The sequence below is a fragment of the Calonectris borealis genome, chromosome 13 (assembly GCF_964195595.1).
Source record: "Calonectris borealis chromosome 13, bCalBor7.hap1.2, whole genome shotgun sequence".
Lineage (NCBI taxonomy): Eukaryota > Metazoa > Chordata > Aves > Procellariiformes > Procellariidae > Calonectris > Calonectris borealis.
In genome coordinates this window covers 18,080,170-18,094,279 of record NC_134324.1, presented here as the reverse complement: position 1 = coordinate 18,094,279, position 14,110 = coordinate 18,080,170, and the positions used below count along the sequence as shown (strand labels likewise).

The window sequence follows — 14,110 nt, the reverse complement described above, 5'->3', positions numbered from 1 at the left end:
TGTCCTGCTCAGGGGTCGGTGCTGTCCCCCCGTCCCCGGCAGCCCGGGGCTGCGCAGCCGTGACTGCTCTGTCTCCCACCCTTTGGCGGGCGAAACCCTGGCCGACTCCAAGGCGATGAGGTTTTTTTTTGGCCACCGACTTCCCCAGGCCTTCGGCGTCCCCGAGCAAACCTGTCTACGGCCGAGCACCTCTGGTGGCAAAGCTCTTGGGAAAGCTCTGACGGGGAAAGCAGTGGCTGCGTAAAACAGCAGGTTTTACAGGCGGCCATTAGAAAACTAGAAAAAGAAAAACCCAAACCACTAGACACTTGGTTTTGGTGAATGTAGATAAAATTATTGAGATGCTGCTAGCTTATCTACCTTTTTTCCAACAGTTAGGAAAAAAAAACACCCTAGGAAGATGGTCAGTTACTTTAAGGTCAAGCAGCAGAGCCCTGAGCTAAACTAGCGCCTTCGGTGACCGAGGGGGAGCGAGTTACTGAGTAAAACCAGTCATCGTGACACAAAAAATGCTGGCCAGGGTTTACCTTCCTTCAATACATGTCAGATGGGGGAGAAGGCTTGCATTTTTGAAAGCAGGCTGCTGTAATCAGATTAAATAGAGCTGCAACCCTTTTGCTGCTGCGGGCCGGCTGCCTGCGTGCAGGACTCGGCGGCAGGCACGGCCCCGCGGGGCTGCCAGCCCACGCCAGCCCCGCCGGACGGGCAATGCCCGAGCGACCTGCAGCAAGGGGCTGTGCCCGGGGAGACACTCGCTGAGGGAGCTCGCTTTATCTCCAGGGACAGCAAAACTCGCATATAGGCAGAATAAAATAGGATCTACCTTGCAAGTGTCTGTGCGTTTCACAGCAGTTTGGATAGATGCAGTTGCAGCAAACAGCCTGCCATTTAAACTAAAGATATTACTCATTTACACCTCTTTTCAGTTACAGTTTCCTTCTGCAGCTGCTGTGCATTCAGATGTCCCACGATCCCAAATTTATCTCATACAGCAGCTACAGGGTTGTGCCCTAAGCTGTGCAGTCCGGCTGAAATCAATAAATTTTTATTATTGGCTTCGATGGAACTTGAAATTGTCCTCTGACACTGGGAGGGGGCTTCCAAATTATAGTTTTCTGTTTGAATGATTATAGAGAGCACTTCCAAAGGCACCAGGGGAGTTAGGCACTCGACTGCGACTGATTTCATCTGGAGCTCGATTTCTACTCCTCTTGGTGCCTTTGAAAATGTCCTTTACTCCAACGAGCCCAGCACTTCTACGGTGTTTTTCTCCTCAATGGCTCTATAAGCATTAAAATAAAAAGAATTCCTCTGTGTTTTCTTTTAACTGAATGGTGTAAATAAATATTTCCTGCCATTTAAATGTGCAGCTACCGGGTTGATCAACCTGTCACCTCAGGGGTGGGATCTCCACTGGGGTCGGCAGCGGTCCTGCTCGAGGAGCTGCTGGAGGCTGGCTGCCCTGCAGCACGGCTGGAGTGGGACAGGGCAGTACAGCAGCAAAATGGTTCAAAGCAGAGTAAAAAAGAATATACGATATTTATGTAATGAGTTACCAATAGTATTTCTAGATTTTTTTTTTTTTTTAAATTAAACCAATTTCAAACTGAATTGGGAAATAGGGCAGGAAGCACATTTTTTCCTTATCACGGGTCTAGCCTGAAATTGTTCACCCTTAGCAAGCATGTGACTGTTTCCCAAACTGACATGTAGAGAATCTAAGTCACGATTTTGAAACAAAAATGTGTTGTTTCAATAAAACTAAGAAAAGATGCTGGCCTGAATACTACTGTGCTGAAACTTGCACATTTAAATGAAGATACCAGCTTGGGAGGCTTTGGGGGCTTCTCTTTCCATGTTTTTCTAGCAAAATACTCGAATAGTAAAACATACTTACAACTACAGTCTGTTACTGCATAAAGAAAAATGCTGTCACGTTCAGAGACTTACATTATTTTTTCTATTCTTTTCTTTCAACCTTCAAAACGTAAATATCAACTTTTGAAAGTCATTCTTTGTATAAACAAACAGTGGGTCAAAATGTGATTGCTAATCAGTACAAAAAGACCTTCAGCGACTGACCTTACTTCCGGAGTCCTTGGCTCCACATTCACCCTTATCGTACCACCATTTGTTTTTCAGCTTGTCTAAGATGCCTTGTTCACTGAGTTTCAATACTGCAAGGTTTACAGGAGTTCTTCACGTGGGAAATAACATAAATAACATTATATTATGTTATTTTATGTTATTCAATCTTTAAACTACTTTAAAACTATACAAAGCGATAAAGCAGGGTTCCTGGCCACAAAGTATTTACACTGCAGGCAACTGGAACATCCCCTTAAGTTAATGCTAGAGCAACGCTATATTACCAGGTCCTGCCCATATCGCTTTGAGTAATCGGCACTCACTGTTAAATGAAGGTAGGAGAAACAAAGCAAGTCCAATTTCCCAGTTTGGTACAATCACAGGCATTCGCAGTAGCTTTACGGATTATGGTGGGTTTGATCTAGCAGGACCCCTCGTATTGCACTAACAGACAGCAAGCCCCAAAAATGAGCAATTGTTGCTTCTTACAGTAAAACAGCGCTTGCGGCTCCAGGCCCCCGGGCAGCCCCCGCACCCGGGGCGGGGGGGGGTGTGTGTGCACATCTGCAAAGCGAAAAACCCCAGGGTGGATGTCACGGAGGGAGATTTTGCCAGCCGTCACGGCTGTTTCCCTGCCGGCGGTGGTTTCTGCAGCTCCTGCAGTTGCCGCTGCAGGGGCCGTGCTCGGAGGCACCGCTCTCCCCTGGAGCCGCTGCATCCCGAACTCCGCTGGTCCAGGGAACTGCAGCAGAAAATAAGCAAATCCAGACCTTTATGAAACAAATTAGTGAACATGGAAACGCTGGCTGAAAGTGCCCAGGGTGGGAAATGTTGGCAGGACGAATGTCCCATGGGCCGGCTGTGGTGCTGCTAAGAGCCCGCAAGCCCGGGGACCTGAGGCGCCTGTCCCTTCCCTGTGGGAAAGCGGCGCCTGAGGAGCCCTCACTTGGGTTTTGTCACTTCCATTTCCTCCTTGTGTCATGTCTTGGGGTTTCTCCTGCCTGTTTCCATGAGAGAGGCTCCCTGCGTTAGGGACAACTTCAGTTCCTGCTCCTGCTTGAACAGCTTTGGTCCCCGCTCCATGGCCGTGCCCGCCCATGAGGAGGGAAGGGATGGGTCCTTGGTCCTTAGTCCTTATCCTCGATGATGATGCCATTTTGCATGGGATAACACCAGGCAGACACATGCACGGCTGCCCTGCAACATGTCCCGCTGTCAGCGGAGGAGACGCAGGAGCTCAGCCCACGGCTGCGCCAGTGCCAGCCTCACTTCTCGCTCCCGCTGCTCCCTGCCCCTCTCCCACCCTGCCCAAAGTGCATGACTCTGCAGAGCCGAAGAGTCTCTGGAGAAAGAGCAGCACAACCTATACAAAACACCTTAATTACAACCTTAATTACATGGCGGCATTTAGGGAAATGTCCACAGGCTGGGAGGGCTGAGAGCCCTCGCGCAGCAGGAGCGGCTGAGCCCTGCCATGCCCAGGGCAGGTCGATACTGGAAGAAGCAGCTGGTGAAGAAAAGCCCCATTCCCCAATCTGCCAAGAAGCTGCCTCTGAGATGGCCGTGAGACCTGTCTGTGGCTGATGTTGAAAGGTGCTGCCCTTGGAGGTGCTACGTGCCCCTCGGGAGGAGAGCGGGTGCGAGCTGCCACTCCGGAGGGTGGCAGCCCCCGGAGGAGGGACAGGCTACGCTCGGCTGAGCCCAGGCAGGTCGTGGGCATCCATGAGAAAAATGAGCATGTTCAAGAGCTCCTGTGCTGAACGCCCCACGGGCTGCACCAGCGTGACCCAGCGTGGCGTTACCGAGGCCAGCAGGGAGGGCAAAGGCAGGGAAAAGCCGTCCCTGGTTCCCAGCGGCAGCGATGCCGGCACTGCCTGCGCCGGCAGAGCTTCCCGGCTGGCCAGGCAGAGGCAGCACCACTCCTCCTGGTCTGCACAGGGCTCGGTTTGACACCAGCCAAGATTTTATTTTTGTAAAATTGCTATTTTTAAGCAGCAGCTGTAATCTAATTAAGTATCAATCAAGGAAGGCTGTATGCCTTCAGCCGGACACAGCCGACGGGCGGCGGTGACAAGCCTCACGAGACAGAGCGTGTTTGCTGGCTCGGCTCTGGCAGCAGGCACGGAGCCGCTCCGCCAGGATCCAGCCACGTAGTAAAAAGCCAGCTGTATCGCAGCTACATTTGCATCCACCTATAGGCAGGGGCTATAAAATATCAACGGGATCAAAGCACGCTCCAGAGGGATGCTGCGAACGCCCTGGGTGCTGCAGGTAATGCACCTGCCCTGGGGGTTTATGCTGACAGGGACCGGCCAGGTCCTGGCCAAGCCACCCCCGTGGACCCTCCTGGGCAGCTGCGTTGTGACGAGGCCCTTGGTGACACCTGGGCAAATAGGCTACACGAAGCTGCATGATTTAGACTATTGCGATGCAAGTCAGTGAAAGCTGATGCCTTTACCCACCCATTACAAGCCCCAGCAGAAAGAGTGGTGTGGATTATTGCTTAGAGAACAGCGCTCTCATTTCAAATTTCATTTAAAAACTATCCAATTTGGAGAGATTTTATGCAATACATCTCTCTGCTTTGAAAAGCATTGTGCAGCTGAGAATACACAAACAATAGGGAGAAGGTTATAAACACCTTTTCTCCTATCCGCATATTTTACTGTGCAAATTTTCCCCTCCCCCCAGTCCTGTTCCAAACACTATTTTTAATTTGCATGCCTTTATAAACCCCATATGGAGTACAGAGAATTTGCATAACATCCAATACATTATAGATTAGCTTTCACAACATTATACAGTATTGTGAAATGAGGAGGCTTAACATGCTAATTAGGGTGCTTTATTTTTTTTTTTTAAAGCCAAGATTGCAGTTAATTGCGCACACGCAACTGCCCAAAAAAAAAGAAAAGTAGTAAACTAAAATTACCTTAACTAAACAGATGGGAATTTGCCTAAACTGGGCTTTTCACTATAGTTTGTCATGGCCCTGTTTGTCAGGTGAGGTACTGCAATGCCTCAGCCCGGGTAGGAAAGAGGTGATTTGCTCCGTCCGTCTGTCCCGGCATGAGGAGCAGAGCGGAACGGACACCCCAGCGCCGAGGAGCCACCGCACGCTTCAGGCCCACCGACCCTTTGCCGATGGAGCCGTCACCGTGCCGGGGTGCCGCGGTGCTGGGGGCTGACGGCGGGCGGCCGGCGCGAGAGGGGCAGGTCGTGTAAGGAGGCACCGGGGGAGGAAAGTTTGAGACGAAGCAGGCGCTGGCGCTTGCCCTCCCCTGCCTCAGCCCGTCCCGACCCCCCGGCACGCAGACGACCTGGGGGTTTGCCTGAGGGAGCTCCCGGCCTCCCTCAGCTCCGCTATTTTGCTGTCCAGGGCACTGGGATGAACAGCGCGTACCTGAGCGAAGGAGCCCTCTCAGCGTGCTAGAAAAGGCACTAATTTGTGCTTCACAGATGGAGCATGAAATGCAGCTTGTTTGATCAAAGTCCTGAGGTACAATTTTGTCTGCTTCCAGGAAATTAATCCCGAGACCTCTGAATGCGCGAGCTGCTCGCCCGTGCAGCAGGATTTGAGCGACCGGATGGCGGGAGGAGGCGCGACGCCTCCGCAGCCCCCGCTCTGCGCTTCACCCGCGGGCAGGCAACGTCACCTGGCGCGGGATGGACTCCTCAGCTCCCAGATTCCCGAGTTAACATCGAAAAGTGAGCCTGGCCGCTGGTACATTTTCCAATTGCTCGTCTCCGAGTAGCCGCCCAGCCTTGTTCAATTTAATAGTCAGAGTCAGGCATGGCTTTGGCCGAGATCCCGAGGGAGGTGCAATCCATGGCTGGATCGTGGTATTTTTCTCGCCAGGTGCACGTTGAATGCAAATCCTCCGTACCGCACCTCGGCTTGCAGCTCAGCCCGTCCCCAAAAAGGCCCTCGGGCAGCGCAGCACCCTGCCCACGCCGGCAGGTTGACGGCTACCAAGTTGCAAAGTGTTGTGTTTGCTATTACAGAGGGAGGCGTAGGGCTCTCCTGGGAGCCAGGGCTGTTGGCTGTAGGAAGAGGATTTTTCATCGCTTGCCCTGCCACTGTTTGTTTGAGGGGGATTTTTTTTGAATCGCTTTAGAGGCAGAGGAAGGGAGAGACGAAATGACTCGCCCGGGTCCCACGGGAGGGCTGCGTCCCAGCCGCCCGCCTGCCTCCCCGGCCAGCCGTGCCGCCCCAGAAACGGCTCAGAGCATCATTTGCTCAGTTTCTGGGTCTCTCTCTCAGAAGACTTCCACTTCCTCATCTTTTTCCTGGGATAATTTTGTGCTTTCCAGCTGCTTTTTTAATTAGGTTGCTGTTGTTGGGCTGTACAGGATATCCTATGAGGTCCTCGGCCCTTTCCCGGGTGGCTTCAGCTGTTTTTCCTCTGCCTTTAATTTATGACGGGATTCTTTTTCATCTCCCCCCGTGTGGTTTCCAGCCCAGCTCTCCAGTAGTTTGGTTGCTTTTATCAAAGTAAAATATTCAGAGGTTTGAGAGCTTGTGCTCTCTTGTTGCGCTCTGTAGGCACAAGAAAACGAGCTGAGGCAATTGGGATGGGGATGTCAGCGTTACAGATGTCCTAAGATGGTATTCTCGGGCAGAAACTTGCGGTGTTTTTCTTCCTCACCATAACGGAAAGATTTTTTTTGTTTGCTTGCTTGTGCTTTTCATCCAGATGTAGTAGGTTTGGCTGATCCAGGCTTAACCACGTGAGCTTGGATCTGTTTGTTGGGCAGCTTTACCAAACACCACCAAGATTTTTTTTGCTGACATCTACAAATGACGGGAAGACTTGAGTCTAGAGAAACGGTACCAGCTGCCTCATACTGAACAGTATTGCCCCCAATGGCAAATTAAGCCATTTGCCTTGGCTGATTTATTTAAGAGAGGCACGACGTTAAGAAGATCAGTGCCCATCTACTCTCACAGGCTTCACTTTATCACAGTCTGCTGCAAACATGATTTTACACCTGGGACAGAGGTGGGTTTTATCGGTGTTGCAGCAGTTTGGTTTCTCTGCTCCCCGGTTAGAAGACCCCGCTCGGGTGCTGGCAGCATTACCGTTTCCTCTTCAGCCATCAGTTACTGCTAGAAAACAAGTGGTGCCAGTCTTCCTCCAAATGCAACGTGGCACCACCTCGAAGGGAACCTCCTCCTCCCTTTGCCTTGTGGCCCTGGGGCCTCCCCCCTGCTGCCCTTCAGCCCCTCTTGGCTCAGGACACCAGCCCCAAAAGTCCTGCTGCACCCCTTGGTGCTGGTGGCTCCAGGTGACAGGACGATGCTGACGGAGCGAACTCATTTTTGAAAAATGATGTGCACTCACTCATTAAAATCTCACCCCTGAACTAGGTCCCTAAAGCTTCGGGTTCAGTTTAAAAATCCTGACCATCTCTCCCTCCAAATTCAGGAATCGGTACAGCACTTCTTCGTCATGAGGGTGATCTTGCATAAAATACAGCATCGCTTCCAGGCTGTGTTCCCCACCCTGAAACGTGAGATCATCCCTCAGAAGAGCGAGCTGCTATATGCTCTTCGTAAAGCATCTATTACGTTTCTATTTCATTATTAGCTATTTTCCATCCACACCATTAATATGGAAAAGAGGGAACACGATGACGCAGAGCCCATCTGCTCTCTCTTCTTACTCCTCTTTGAGACACCCTCACCCGTCTGAGGGACTTCTTGCCCTGCCTCCTCTCACCACAGCACCAGTTTCAGGTTAATTGCAGTCATTTTTATCTCCATTGAGAAAACTGGTAGCATTGTGACATTTCTTTCTGGCCAGAACGAGTTTGAAGTAGAAGAAAAGTAAATTAATCATCAAAGAAGTAGTTCTTTATCAGTCCCAAATGTGAGAAGGTATAACTTCTGCCCCTCTCAAATTACAAATCATAACGGGTTTTTAATTTGATTAATGACCTTTTAGGTTCATTTTCATGATTTCACCTGCACCTATATAAAGTAGATAACCCAAAACCAGATATTTTTATCTAGTGCCATCACTCTAGCTTCTACCGGCTTAAGAAAGGCTGAAGTCCCACATAAAACTGCAAAAGCTGGCCAGGTTGCTCTTTTGGCCATCTGATTCCAGTTACTGGCCATCGTGTTCCGTGCTAGTGCTGCAAACAGGACCCTTCCCTGAATGAACCTGGACTGCGCAGAAGAGTCTGAGCAGCTTCTTGGAAAAGTGCTGTTAATTTATGAAAAGAACATCCCGACCTTGCCAGGAAAGGGCCGTTTTCCAGGAACGAGGGATGGGATGTGCTGATGCTAGTGGCTCTGTAGCCCAGTGTTGGTCCTCACAAGTTGCAGCAGGCGATACAGAGAAGAGCCAGTGACCACTACAGGTGAGATTTAGGAGCAAAAGTCACTTTGGGACTCGACAATCTCACCCAATAATCCACAGACTTCCATCGGCTGTGTGTAACCGGTGTGTGAGTGGCATAAAGTCTGAGCAACACCATAGTTATGTTTATTACTTGCAATCAATAAAGATTTAAGTGGTGATTGTAACAGCTTTGGATAATTCACATCCCATTCTATGCTCTAATGGATGTAATATAAATGTTATACCCAAAAATGATCATTGCCAAGGAGAGCAAATGAACGCGGCAGACAGCACGCTGTTCCCTCAAACCAGATGAACCATTGCTTAGAACTAATTTAGAATTTTTAGACGCGATCTTTCAGGAAAGGGAGCTGCAAAGAAAAGGTGCAACAAGAAAAGGCTCTTCGAAGCAGTAATTAAAGGGCTTCCTCGGAGTTGCGCAGGACGGGGTGGGCAGTGCATGGGTTGCACTGGATCCCCCAGGCAACGGGGCTGCCCGAGGGCTGCCTTTCGCCACCTGGGTTCTACAGACTACAAACTGCAGGTGTTCCTTCACCCATCATCAGCCGGTTTCTGATGTTCCACAGAATATTTGGTGTATAAGGTACAGTGTGGCATTTTCTCAGCACTGTTGCTTGCAGCATCTTGAGAGTCCAAATGGGACTCCCAAATGGCTTTTTTGGGAGTAGAGGGTGAAGAAATCACCCATGAGCTTGACAGAAGACCAGAATAACATCAGCAGTGAGAGCTCCTCTCTGGTCTTGAAAATGTCCTTTCTCCACTTGTGCCCAGAGCCGAGGCTCAGGATAGCAGAGAACAAGCTGCAGAAGAGCTGGGCAGCACCTCGGCCCAGGGAGGGATGCCCGGCTGCCTGGCTGGCTCGGGAGGATGCCAACCGCCGGGCAAGAGCTCCAACCACCGCAGCTCCACTGCTCTCATGAGCGGTCCCCACGCAGGAGGGCTCGGTGGCTTCTGCAGTGCTACGCAGGCAGGACGTCTGCATCCCCGCCGGCACGGGGGAGGGATGCGGGCCATCTCACCCAGGGACAGGGACTTCACTCAGCGACGAAGCTAAGAAATTTAAGGCCAGTGGCAACGGAGATCTTCCTCACAAGGCAGACGGACGCTGGCTCCAAACGTATGGGCCAACAGGAGCCCCATCCATTGCAGACAGGTCTGGCTAGAACGCCAAAGACACGAGTTCCCGACGTGCTTAATGCTGCATCTGCCACAACCTGAAATCCTGCGTGGTCACTAACACGCCCTTCTTCATTTTTCTTCCCATCAGTACAACATCAGATGCCAAATAACTCCGGCTGGAGCCGCGCTGTGGAAATGCAGGCACGCGCTAGGGACGCGGCACTTAGAGCGATGCTGTTTGTGTGTTAATGGGCCCTGGCACTGCCCGTTCGGCTGCATCAGGGGAGGCAAAATCACAGCGCCAAGGGCACCCCTGGGCTCCGGCTGTGTCATGCCGGGGGGCGCAGAACAGCTGTAAATCTGGTCTAATATCTGGCTAGGCCAGGTTTATTGCTGATTTGTGGGATCAGAGCAACAAAAAGCCACAGGAGGTTGCTGGCAAATCCGGCCCTCTGAAGATTGCAAGGTTAATGAAGCGTGAGATCCTCCCCCCGAGCCGCGCAGTCGGACCACGAGCTGCATCCCCTGCAAAGGGCTCTTCACCCTCCCGTCCAAATCCCAGTGACGTGAAGGAGGCGAAAGTCCATGGTGGTACCAGGTCTTGGTTAATACATTATAAAGTGGGTTATGAATTGTTTTAGTTTTAATCCCTGTTATTTTTAACTAATCCCTTTAATTTAGGAATCTGACATATTCAGCACACTCTCACTTCTGCAGCAGGAATTTTTCTCTTGTTTCTTAAGACTGTTTTTCTCTTGTTTCTTATGACCAAAGCTGTCCTTGCTGGCTGGAGCATCCGTGGGATTGCTGATGTCAGCACAACCCAACCAACAACGCCCTAACGTCAAAGAGTTTAGACATCCAATGTTTGGGTTTCTAAAATCCACCTCACACTGTCAGAGGAAAGGCAAGTGGACTAAGGCGCAAAGAAACAAGCATGTTCTTAATTCAACACGCTTCCTAAAACCCTCTAGGGTAAAACTACTGACAACACTGAATTAATTGTTCCTGTTGGTATCACTGGCAAATCTCCACTAACCTCAGGGGAAGCAGAGTGTGAAGCTTGTTGCAGACATGTGGGAAGCGTCACCTTTACCATGCTGCGAGAGGTAAATACCTGAAGGGGACAGGGAGAAGGACCCCGAACAACTGCACCGTTGCTCTGCACCAAGATTTCAGCCCCACGCATCCAGCACCACAGAGAAACCCCCCCAAAGCCACACATCCCCGAGCCGGCCCGCGCGGGCGCGCGGCAGCACAGGGCACTGACAAATGCAGAAATCAAGCCCGGGCACTCTGCTTAATTTGACAGGATACCATGAAAATCTCACTAACAACCATCTTAGTATCATTAAAATATAAAGATAGAAACAATCCAGGAAGAGATACCAAATCCAGCATTATTCTCTAGAGGGGATTGCTTGAGGTTAAAGACCCATCTAAATCAAATAAGGCACTTTATTCCCCCAAGCTCTATAAATCCCAGCCTGATCTCTAACTACTGAATGGACTTTTTGTCAGATCCTGTTACTGAAATAACTTCTGACTAGATACAAAACCTGCGGGTGAAGGCATTGTCAAAGTGCTCAGCTTCTTCTGAGATCACATCTATCTGCCTGTCATAATTTACCAATTTAGCAATGTCTCCGTGCCACAATTTCACGTTTTGCTACACACCCACGCGTTAGGGATGGGGAAGATTTTCGATGGAAATGGGCTCATTATTAAAACCCATTACGTTTGTTTCAAGATTAGAGTTACCTGGTACTTCAAGCAGGAGTGAACAGAGCCCTGAAAATATGGGCATAAAAACATATGGTCACTCACTATTCCTATTTGTTACCTTCTGTCTCAAAAAGTGATCTTCTGTATTTCACACCGAACATTTAATATTCATGGAAAAAGCACAGGCATTTCTTCTTTAAGGAACGAACACTTGGTTGCTCTTTGCTACCATTTCAGACCAGCATCGTTTTTTCCCTGCCCTGTGTTACCAGCAGTTGCACATCTACAAGATTTAACATTTGGGGGATTGAAATGCTTTATGGGTGGGCAGAGGAAGGGATAAAAGCGAAAGCCATCTAGTTTGAAAAGACAAAGAGCTTTCAAAATTAGAAGATTAAAACTTGGTGCCTCAAGCCCCATATATCCCCCAGCCACCTACGAAATACACTGCATGTTGATGGCTGGGATAGTGCTCGGAGGCGTCGGGCACAGCAATAAATCCCCTGGCAGAAGGACGTTGTTTTTCCTCAATAGCAGAGCCAGAAGCAGTTCCCATTGCTCAAGGCACCGAGGCCCCGGGTGCCGGTGAGCAGCACCCCGGGACTGCAGCTCCCCGGCTGCCAGCGCTGGCCGTGGGCTCATCCATGGCCACCACCGACAGCTGGGCTGGGACCCTCCTTCAGGAGGTCATGGCACATTTTGCCTCTTTCATGCCTTTTGGTACTGAGCAGTATCACGGGATGACAAAAATCTTATCTACGAAATAGCACACGAAGTAGTTTTTAAAATTTGTTTACGCTGTGATATTGCCAGCAACAGAGCCAGCAACTGGGGGAGCTGGAGGCAGGCGGTGGCTTCTCCTGCCGTACTGGCACGGTGTGTCAGCCTGCGGGCACTGCTTCTCTTCAGAGGGCAGCAGTGACCCTGCACAGGCACGCTGGCTTCCAGGTCTGCTCTGGTTTTGCAACGGCCATTTGAATGCCTTGCAAATGATCTATCGGGGAATGGGTTTTTTTAGTTACTGCTGAGTATTTAGTAGCTGCAATAGTTCTCCATAACAGAACTTTGTTCTAGTCTTCGTTACTGTGTTTTTCCATAAATAGTGTTCTTTTAGTCAGTTCAAGGTTTCTTGTCTTTTTTTTTAGAGGCAGGTTGGAGCAACCACTGTATCCTTGTGGCATCTGTGGGGTTTTTCCTTCCAGGAACTAGGTATGCATTTTAAATTCAGGTGTTTTAACTGATGCTGTATTTGCTGCAACGTGGAAGACATACACAGATGCACGATGCCATTGTAACACCTACACACGCTCTGAATACACCTGCACGGAGCCAGATGTGTTACCAGCTGAGACTGCAAGTTCCTCCACGCTTTGCGGGGAGTTTGCAGCCTGTGTCTGGCAGCGGCAACTGTCTCTAGGAAAGTATATTTATACGTTTCACAAACGTAGCTCAAACAAATTAAACTCTGTACTAACAGGATCATAATTTAATAGAAGTGCCAAGCGCTAATGCAGTAATACATGCCTATTGGATTAGGAAATGCAAGCCATAACAAGTATTGTAGTTCATTTACAGCAGCGCCCGAGACTTGAGGTACAGATGTGGCGAGGGGGTGGGAGGAAGAGTTACCCGAACAGGGAGGCAGAATAAGGGCGAGCGGATGCTTAATGTCACACTCAAACCTACAACATCTGAAACAGCAACATGGATCTTTCCTGTCATTGCCTGGATCCTTTCTAGCCTGGATGGATACGAGCAAGAGACTCAACTTACCTTGCGTGTGGGCTATCCCCTCACCTTCTCTTTCTCTTGCCTCTAGACACATCCATTTTCCCCCCCGTCTTCTATGATTTATTTTCCTCTTGGGATGACTTCTTCTGCGACTCCTGCTCCCGGGCTCCTCAGCAGGCTGCGGGTAGGTGCTGCTTAGTCCAAAGGCTACACAAGACATTCAAAGAACAGCTTCGTCGCTTGTGTAAAGCTAGCGGTGTCCGACCCATGATTACAGTGCCGGCGAGCGCAGAGCAATCCACCAGAGCAGCACAAGTGCCTGTGTCCACGTGAGCTCAATGCTGAAACATTAGAATTACTTTGAAGAAGAAGAAGAAAGGCATTTACTTTTCCCTTTGTACGTTAAGTGACAGCAGTTACCATTAAAGAGGAAACAGCCACGGCCAGACCCCCAGGGAGATGCTCAAAGGAAGGGCCCTGCCCCTGCTGCTGGGAGCCCCACTTCCAGCTGCTGGTTTTCCTTTTTCCTTTTCCAGTCCCAAGGAGCTTTTCCCATACCGACGCTTATAATGCAGGATAAATGACTCATGCAAGCAATTTATGGAAATTAACTGTTGAGCACCACAGGTGGTATCGAAATGAGCGCATGAGTAACAAGTCTTTCTCTAAGATTTCTTGCGGCCATAAAGGCAGGACGTAGCGTCCCTGCGCGGGGCCCGGCTCTGCCGTGGCCAGCGCTGCACAAGCACGTTTCCTTGCACACGCAGGTCCAGCTTCGTCCCCAGGATCCTAAAGGTTATACAGGCAAAACAAAACGGTTCCCAATTCTTAGACGCCAGCCCTGACTGCACCAGCTCCTTCCCTGCCTGGGCAACCTGCTCGTCCCAAATTCTCGTTCTGAGTCTCCCAGTTACATTCCCAGGAAAATATCCTCAAACAATCTGCACAACAGCACAGACATTTCTGCAAACCAGAGCAGGCTCCCTGCCCTTCTTGGCAATGCTCTAAGCGAGATGCTCCGATGAACTCCTAGAGCATTAAGACTTCATTATTGGCACAAAACATACACAGTATTA

General features: G+C 50.0%; 1 protein-coding gene across 2 annotated transcripts in view; it reads right to left on the bottom strand.

Annotated features, from left to right (window-relative positions):
* GRIA3 (glutamate ionotropic receptor AMPA type subunit 3) overlaps positions 1-14,110 on the bottom strand; it is a 157,950-nt gene that overhangs the window by 2,426 nt on the left and 141,414 nt on the right. The gene's annotated exons all lie outside the window — the stretch shown is intronic.